At 38.9% G+C, this 6,900-nt stretch overlaps 1 protein-coding gene across 1 annotated transcript in view; it reads left to right on the top strand.

Moving 5' to 3' along the window:
- Positions 1 to 5,975: 5,975 nt before the first annotated feature.
- tbc1d1 (TBC1 (tre-2/USP6, BUB2, cdc16) domain family, member 1) overlaps positions 5,976 to 6,900 on the top strand; it is a 307,517-nt gene continuing 306,592 nt past the window's right edge. Inside the window, 1 exon segment of the mRNA XM_051928202.1 lies at positions 5,976 to 6,252. The gene's annotated coding sequence lies outside the window, so the exon portion shown is untranslated.

Raw genomic sequence — 6,900 nt, 5'->3', positions numbered from 1 at the left:
TTTAAACTAGACGGGCTAATTCCAGATTGCAAAACAGGAAGCCATACTTGTAACTGAAAGGCACTTGAAGTGCTCTTGAGGGTAAGCAGCAGCCAGAAAGCATTCTGCTATATCCACTTCAAGAATGTCACATAAGGAAAGATAGTCCAGGCACTAAAGCACAAGTCTCAGGGTATAGATAGACAAAAATATTTCCCAAACCCCTTTGGTTGTTGTAGATGTCACATGAACAGATGGTATCAGATACTCAGGGGGTTCTAGCCTTTCAAGTGTCTGCTGAGACTTAGGGATATATGAGTATATGGGGGCACCATAGGGAGCCTTAGACAGACAAGCCCAGGACCTTCAGAAGGTGTTTGCCCAGAAAGTAGCCCCATGTTGAGGTCTAAAGGCTACTCCCTTCAAGTGTCTAAGTGTGAACATGGAAGGACAGTTTAGGCAATCACTTGACTGGCCTGGTGGTGGGAAAATCAGAGAAGGCTTGTAACTGGGAGAGTGGGCATGTGGGTGAACTACCCCAAAAGATAGGGAGTGACTCATAATTGTGTTGTGAAGCCCAGAGAGGCTACTTTGATTTGTTTTATATTTTATTTACTAGCTGGCCCAATATACAGCTTTGTTATAATTCCTGGAATATTAAAAATATATTTATAACTTTTTTTCTCTCAACTTCTAATTGTGGTTTTTGGATTTTTTAACTATGGAGATGTAAGTTTCAATATTATTTTTGTTCTTCTTGTGATTTGGAGTTCCATACATGGCAAAATAGTGTGTGAAGTCTCCAAAAAATCCTGTAAAGCTGGGCAGGATTTTCACTGACTCACCGAAACTCAGCCAGTCCCCAATTACTATCTGCTGGCTTCACCCAGAGCAGGCCTAGAAATAGAGAGCTGGCAAAAACAACTATAATAGTCACAAAATAAAACTAAATCCCCACAAGGGAGGGATAATTATAAACTCTCAGTTTGTATTAATAGAGCAAACAAAGAATCTTTATAAATAAAAAGATTCATTTTCCAAAAATCTAAATCCTTTAAACAGGGCAAAAATAAAAAAGCCAAAAAATCAAGCACAGAAAACACAGTACCCACTGATACTTCACTCAGAAAACAAAATGCTTGACTGCTGAATCCTACATCTGGCTGGAAAATAAACTCTGACTTCTGGGTGGCCCCGTCTCTTGGGGAACCAGCCACAAAAAACAAGGAATATAGGCAACATTTAAAAGTACAGTACATAATAGAAAATACATAAAAATAACACATAACTCAAAAATAACAATAGCACATACATTTAGACTGAAACCTAGCAATGCCTAAATGTATGTTTAACAAAGTCCATTTTTATTTTCTATTTGTTAGTTATTTACTATGTAGCCATTTTGTTGTAAAATCATCATAAGGCAACTGTCTGTTGCTAGCAGTGTAGCCCCAGAGGTAAGACAACATGACATCATAAACACAACAACATTAAAGCCATTGTCAAAGAATCAGGGTTAACCAAACCCATCCAAAAAAAGCATTTGCTGATACTCTCAATTAGTACTCTCGGCATTCTGGCCTACTGCTGTGGTTTTTTACTTTGATTCTTGTTAAGTGTTTTTGCTTTGTTGCCACTGATGTCCTCCTGATGTTGACTGTTGCTAGCCATCCTGATTATACGAGGTCTGTCTATTAAATAATGAGACTGACACAATAACTCACTTTTATTAATATGACAATTCTAATGCTTGTCCCCTTCAATACAATCCCCATTTGCTATTACGTACCGATGCAGTCTTGGTTTCCATTGGTTGACGGCGAGGAGCAGATCAGTTTCTGTCAGCTGTTTCAAGACCTCTGATGTTTTCTTCTTTACTGTATCCACTGACTCAAAACGTGTTCCTTTAAGCACCAATTTTAATTTATTAAAAATACATGAGCACGAGACATGCAGTCTTCTCCATAAGCCTTAGTAAGCATTGGAAAAGATTCCCATTGGTGTTTTGTTAAATTTTACTAAAACCTTTAAATTAACACGTTGCTCAACTTTTAAACTTAACATGATTCTGGCACATAAGGGGAAACACAACTGCATTAAACGGTGACTGACAATCAACTAAACGGCAGAGAGTGTTGCCGTTTGTCGTGCAGGTTTGGACAGGTTTAAACCAGCATGGCAAGTGCTCATAATCAGTTCTCACTGCTTTGTTCAAGAGATAGAAACACAGTCTCGTTATTTAGTAGACAGACCTTTATCTCCTGATCCTATGTAGCCTCCTTAGTGTTATGTTTACCCTGGGAAAAACAAGCCAAATAATGTTATATTTTTTTCAACAAGAACAGAAATATGTAAACACCAAAATGTCAACATAAAAGGTATGTTGTGTCCAGTGTTGTAGTGATGCAGATTTAGTATACGTCTTTTGTGTGACACGTTTTGAAACAGTCACCCACGCATAGCTTGATGTTGCAATTGGGACAGAAGAAGTGTGTTTCTTTGTGCACTTTTCTTAGAATTTTTTTTTCTGTTGTTTGTGCATAAGACAGTGGAATATTAGTGCCTTATCTGCACAATCAACGTGCCCCTTGTACTATTCTAGGCTACCACAGCGCAAGGCCATGAGTGAATAGCTGCTGCATTACGAACAGTGCTTAGAAAGCTAAAGTCTTTCTTGTACTTCTACATGATCACAATCATTTTGCCCTTTTTACCACAGAGCTACTTGCACCACATTGAACCTTCACTGGACCACATTCACCATGCATATCACGGCAGTTCAATCATACAGTGCTGTATGCATCAGTTTTGCTAGCTGTGTCAACGTCTGACAAATAATTCACATCATCATCACTATCACTTGATTCAACTAATAATTTATTTGCACTCTGTTCTAAAACTGGTTTTACAGCTTCATACCTACACGCCACTCTGATTTGGTTGAAGGCACCACATCACTCATGAATATTGATGATTTACCTTTGAGTGGTAAAACAAATAGAAACAAGATTTTTTGCAGTATAATTTTATATTACCCACTAGCTGGCAGCAGATGTTCTGAGTGTTATATTAGCTTAACACTGTAAAGCAGATCTTTAAATGTAACTCAGAGTCTGACTTGGGCTTAACCTTAGGAACAAAGAATTCTGAGTCCATGTCACACTCTCAGTTAATGCTAAGACCATTAATTCTCTTGAGCCCTTATGGTCTGCCACTTTCTTCAGTCAGGGTAGAATATCCTTAAATCTAACTGCAGAAGCATTATCAAGCAGAAGTAAATTCAATAAAAACTACATTTACTCTGCAACATATACAATGTAACTCATAACACACTTACTCAACAGCATCATTCTCGATATGTCCATTTTAAGACATTTGTCCCATAAACCAATAAAATGAATTGTGGTTTTCATTCCAACATATTGTGTACACCACCAACTCTATAACCTAATAAAGGAAATTTTAAATCAGAAAAAATAAAAAACTATTGTAGAGGAACTGTTAATCCCATTTGAGCTCATTAACTCTAGCACACTGGGTAGCAGATGGGTATGACTGAGGGGGTCTCAAACTCTGTCATTGTAAGCCAACATGCTTAGTGGAATTTTTTATTTATTTACTTATCTTTCCTGTTCTCATTAATGAGGACAGGTTATAGGATAGATAGATAGATAGATAGATAGATAGATAGATAGATAGATAGATAGATAGATAGATAGATAGATAGATAGATAGATAGATAGATAGATAGATAGATAGATAGATAGATAGATCAATCTTTTGTCTCTGGGGGATCTCAGTAAAACAAGGAGTTCATAGTTCAGTACATTGGTGGTCCCGTGGAGGCCTTGGGGTTATTCACGAGTTAGGCTTACCGTCTGAAAAGTTGAGGGAATCTTGTAGTGTAGAAACTTTTATCTCAGACATGCTGCCATTCATGTCTTTAAACATTTTGATACTCTGTACTGACTTTCTCAGTAGCAACTAGAGGATACAACACAGTTGACGTTGTGAATTTCCCCTTGGGATTAATAAAGTATCTATCTATCTATCTATCTATCTATCTATCTATCTATCTATCTATCTATCTATCTATCTATCTATCTATCTATCTATCTATCTATCTGTCTGTCTGTCTGTCTGTCTGTCTGTCTGTCTGTCTGTCTGTCTGTCTGTCTGTCTGTCTGTCTGTCTGTCTGTCTGTCTATTTCTACAACAAAGTGTGAGACGGACAAAACGGTCAGTTTTAGATCAGATTAATATTGAGATCATCTATAGATTAAACTCAAATATTTTTGTCACATCAAGAGATGACCCGCTTGGCAAAAAAAGTCAGACGTCAAAGATGAAGCAGGAGAAAGAAAGAAAAATACATGAATACTGTCATGGAAGGCACTAAGGTATAGCTTAAGCAATTATCACAAACAAAATTAATGTTTTCACTTTCATATTGAGCCAACATCCTTCAACAAGTTTCACTTCCTTTGCCGAAAGAAATTCTCCATATGGCATGTTGTCCAACAATGGTGCAATCCCAAAGTAAAGCGCCCATGTTCATTTGACCTTGGCTTCAACTAGACTAACAGCCGAGCGCTGCACTACCCATAAGCCATTGTGACCATGTTGTATTGCATCAGCTTTTATCCAATGTGGTTACTGTGTAATTTTCAAATTACTTTTTGATTTAATCCAGGTGGAGTGGTAGCTCTGATGCTCTGATATCTGCGCTGGGAATCGGAAGTTTGCCAGTTCAAATCCTGTAAATGCCAGAAGTGACCTTACTCCGTTGGGCCCGTGAGCAAGGCCCTTAACTTGCAGTTGCCCCGTCCTGGGTATGACGTTAATCTACTTCCAGCCCAGCAAAAAGGCCCTCCAGGCTGCAAGGAAAACCTGGGGGTTGGTGGCAGAATTGGCACCCCAGCCACCGTAGAAAACCTCACACTGTTCCATTCCATCTGAACTAGTGTGGTGCTGAGGTGTCACCCATTGCATGGCTGCACTCAGGTGCTAATCTGGAATCCTGAGGTGGTTTGTCATGTGGTGGGTGCAGCAACACGCATTATCAGTGCATACTCCCAAACTCTCTCTCTCTCTCTCTCTCTCTCTCTCTCTCTCTCTCTCTCTCATAGATAGAAAGCACTTACTTTGTTCACAGGGGAATTTTCGACTTTTTACAGAAACTCAAAAAATAAATATAATCATATTATGATAAACAACAAATACATACCAGAATGACTAAAAAGAAAGAAAAACTTCTGTCTTGGCTAAAGATAAAAAGAGCAGTAAGTCACAGTGAAGCACTATGAAGGCATCTGGCTGTATGTATGAAGAAGTCCCAGGAGCATTTCTTTACACAAAACGGACTTGAATGAGATTAGTACACTCTCCGTCATTCTTTCCTGTACTATATTTTTTTATTTAAATTTTCTCTTATTAAGGTATAGAGTCATTGTGTTCATTGTCTGTTATACAGCATTCTCAACAGTAGTGCTGAAGTTTACAATGCCTTATCTGCTGGACTCAAAAATGCAATGCATTTTATTACTACATGCAAGACAAAATATATAATCCAACAGATGGTGCATCACAAATCTTAAAGTTAAATACACCATCAGAATGTAACTGCTGGACAGACAGAAATTGGTTTATACAGTATTAAATAGATTGTGTTTCCTCTCTTTAATTAACCTTCCATTAAATCTTCTCTAATACAACAATAAGAGTATTCATTTTGATTTTTTATTTTAGATTAACACACTAATGTGCCCTGTCACAAATTAAAACAAACAAATAAGCTTGAACCCCCCAGCTTACCTCTCTTTTGCCCCACTTTTTAAAACCTAGGGTCACTATGACCTTGCTATGCCACTGTATTTTTCTTCAGTTTTGGATTTGACTTTTTAGACCTTTTATTCAGGAAGTGGTCAGGGAGTGAGAGGCTTCAGCTATTCTCGCAGTATTTATAGACGAGCTCCAACTGATACTGAGCTGCTGCTCTGCCGGCACGTGGGGGTGGCTCTGCAACTTCTACAGCTTCATTGCGCTTAGGCAGGCAAGCCTTGAATACACACTGCACCGGCTTTGCGGTGTAGCAGATGCAGGATGCTGCGACAAGAATGTTACACCTGAATTCTCAAGAGTAAAGAGAGGAAGTTAAAAGACAAACAACTCCTTACTTAAAGCTGCAGGGAAATCAGAAGGCAACCCCATTACTGTGCCAGTTTATGGTGCATGGTGGGCTTCACTAGAAGGAGCGAGAGCCTCCAGTGACAGGTGAGTGTTTTTCTACATCTGCTCTACACTCTGAACTACCAACAGAAATTCAATTAGAGTTTTTCAAGTAATTCTGTGTGTTCAGTTGCTACTTGTGCTGAGTGGCCACACCATACAGAAGTGAAAATGCCCGACTTTTGAAATCAGTAGTGCAAAGACTGTAAGCAACTTTGTTTTAAAATTACCTGCTTTCTGCAGACTTGTGGAAGATCTTATTTTTAGTCGTCGTCGCTTGTCCATCCCTGCCCCTTATGCTCTGAGCAAGGTCAAAACAGCAATATGAGCAGCTAGAGAGCGAGGCAATGGCATGAGGAAGACCCTAGATTTTACTGGAAGGAATCCAAGGCCACATTAAAACGTGCACGAGCACAGATGACCTCCCTGCACCGGCAGATGGTGCTGTCATTTGGCCATTTCCTGTCCCAGTTAATATAATGTCACAGCAGTACAAGCAAATGCAGCTATAGCATTTGACTAAGGGGGGTGGGGTAGGAAGGGTAAAAGTACAAAACAAAAAGAAATGTACAGATTTTACAGCCCCACATCCACAATACGAATCTGAAGTGATGACTTGCAGTAGATGAGTGAGGGTCATTAGGAGACAATACTAACAGCAGAACAGCCAACTTGCCTCTCATTTTTTTTGTG

The sequence above is a fragment of the Erpetoichthys calabaricus genome, chromosome 5 (genome assembly GCF_900747795.2).
Source record: "Erpetoichthys calabaricus chromosome 5, fErpCal1.3, whole genome shotgun sequence".
Taxonomy (NCBI): Eukaryota; Metazoa; Chordata; class Cladistia; order Polypteriformes; family Polypteridae; genus Erpetoichthys; species Erpetoichthys calabaricus.
The sequence above is the reverse complement of the archived record's forward strand: the minus strand, read 5'-3'. Positions and strand labels throughout refer to the sequence as shown.